Raw genomic sequence first — 2,911 nt, forward strand, 5'->3', positions numbered from 1 at the left:
GGGGGGGGGGGGGGGTATGTGGGTGTGTGTATGTGTTTGTGTGTGTGTGCGTGTGTGTGTGTGTGTGTGTGTGTGTGTGTATGTGTGTGTGTGGGTGTGTATATGTATGTGTGCGCGCGCGCGCGCGCGTGTGTGTGTGTGTGTGTGTGTGTGTGTGTGTGTGGGTGGGTGGGAGTGTGTGTGTGTGTCGGCGTAGATGTAGAAGGCCCTGAATTACCTGTCTGTCTCTGTCTCTGTCTCTCTCTCTCGTGTTGGTACGGTCAACCTGACTAAGGTATAGCAGTGTTTCAAGTCGCGCTGTGAAGGGACGTACAAGATTCTTTTGTTTGACGCCTTGACCAGGGTAAGCAGAACCAACATGTTTTTCAACAGTGACGTATATTTTTTAAAGTTTAGTTTTAGTAGAGGTTTTACGGCGCTCGCAACTGCATAATAAGGTCATATGAGCGCCAGAAGATGCGAGGTGTTACAAGAGAGCAACAAACATAAAAAAGAAGAAGGGGAGAAAAGGACGATAGATGTTTGATAGGAAAGAAGAAGCAAACCACACCAGAGCACCCGCCAACCATCCACAACGTATATTTTTGTTGCTTTCAGCGTTAACTTCGTCTGTCAGCTGTTCGCGTGGACTAAGAACAGAGGTTCCTCTACATTGCAGTTTCTTAATCTGTGGTGACAGTTGCATGTGCTTCAGAAATATTTTGTCAATATTCACATTCTAACAGTTGAGAAAAAAAAAGAAAGAAAAAAATGTTTTTTAAATGTAGCCTTTGCCCATTTATAACCTGTGATTAACGTCATCTGACTAGTAGAAAAAGTGCGTAGGATAGTGTCCAATAATGTATTACATGAATGCTTAGTATGACAAACAACTGTTACAGATAGAAATTCAAGGATTATAGATGAAAGTCTTTGATCTGAGAGCAATGATGAATTTAGAAATATTAGTGGTGATGAGTGGGATTGATGACATCTGGTTTAGTGCAAAAGCTCATGTTCATCCTACGGGGTATTATGTAACTTAAAAGACGCTGTCTATTGAGCACCCCGCTCTCTATTGTCTCTAAAAGCCACTTCATACTGAATATGTACAGTGTATGTAGCTTTAAACACTCATAGTTTAGCAGGTCCTTTTTGGGGGGCACCGTTGATTATTTCGAACAAAGAGTTAAAAAATGTGTCGAGTCCAAAGGAGAGCATGAAGAGCGTTGCTTCTAGGAATTCCAGAATGAAATCGTTAGGTTTTTTTTAAATTTGTAAAAGAAATTAAATATTGTTTAAATGTTACAAGGAAGGTCAATTAAATGTCAAAGAGAAATGAAAAATGTCAACCAATCTTTTCACGACTTCTTTTACAAGATTAAAAAAAACTGGTTCATTTGTGTTTTTGGGTGCTTTTTTCTTTAATAAGCCATTTCCCATTTTCAAAATAGGTTTCTTCTTCGTAGAGTTTAAGCCAAACAAATTCCTTTTGAATGAATTATGTTTTGTTCCAAATTACAACATTCTAGAACAACTTTTATGAGAGATATTCAGAAAAATAGATTGTTCATTTTTTTAGGGGGATCATCCTGTACTTCAACTCATCTACGTGTTCTTGTCGACTGCATTAATTGGGTATGGTGATTTGCTGATTTTCATCGCTTCTGTTCTTCTTGTGCTGATCTTCATGCTGTGATCTCTACAGCTTCTGTTCAGATTGTTCACAGGTTCTTGGGTGGTATTCTCAGTCTCAGTGTCACTCACTATGCTCTGGTCGTCGGTAAAAAGAAGCTCGTTGAATGTGTTTGTCTTCTGGTTTAGTTCCTGCTGTTATTTTCTCCATTGTTGTTATAAACAGTAAAGGAGATATTACGCAATATCATTTTACTCTGTGATCTCATTTCCTTTTATAACATTGTTCTGCTTCTGAATGTTCCAGCGCACCGCCAGATCGTTAAGCTGAGTGACACAGCGATCTGACCTCATAGTGGCGTTTACTTTGGCACACAGCCCTGAGGTGTGTGGTTCAAGGCTTGACACGAATGTGCTCAATTAATTGATCGTCATTAAAAAAAAACACCTATCGTTTTCAGGTCTGATCTGTTGGAAAAAGGGAAACACGTGGGAACGGTAGATCTCTTAGTCTCATCTATTCAGCCCGAACCACTCCCACCCAGCCCCGCCCACCCAAAAGGGCAGTCCAATCGGTCAACACGAGGACATTTCACTTCCTCCAGGTTTCTCCCTCTACCCTCACAATCATGACGTCGTCCCTGTGTCCAAAGTCACCGACGCAGTGTTCCTCCGGTCAGTTCCGACATTACGCCATAGCCCTCCTGTCCCTGCTGGCCGTGGCTACAGTCTTCCTCTTCTACACAGACTCGATCGCCGACCACTTGGGTAGCGTCAGTAGCCAGGCTGCCAGGCTCTACCAGGTGCACGTACAGCCTAAACTCCCCGCCACCTTCCAAACCGGTAACGTTAGTGACCTTGACCCAGTGACCTCTGACATGTCTGGGGTCGACCTGAGCAGCGTGGAGAGCCTCATCTCCGAGTACAACGCTGTGGCTCAGCAGTCGGCCGGGGTGCTTGAGGCATACAGGGGGGCGCCAACAGCGGTAGAGTACATCAGATGGCTGCTGGGACATTTCATACAGAGCAAAATGGCGGGAGCGAAGACGTGGCCAGGCCAGGAGGGAAAACGTCAGACAGGACCAGGTTTCGCGGGAGTGACGCAGCCGGTCCCGAGTCTACAAACAGGTAGGACAACCTGAGGAGTGGGGATGTGCGGGGGATTGGTAATATTCTGTCCTCCTGCTCCTTTCTCCGCTTCTCTCTTTGTGTCTTTCTAAAAAAATATATTTCTGTTTTTCTCTCACGTTCCATATTTCTCTCTCTCTCTCTCTCTCTCTCTCTCTCTCTCTCTCTC

Source organism: Aplysia californica, unplaced genomic scaffold, assembly GCF_000002075.1.
Source record: "Aplysia californica isolate F4 #8 unplaced genomic scaffold, AplCal3.0 scaffold00209, whole genome shotgun sequence".
Classification (NCBI taxonomy): Eukaryota; Metazoa; Mollusca; class Gastropoda; order Aplysiida; family Aplysiidae; genus Aplysia; species Aplysia californica.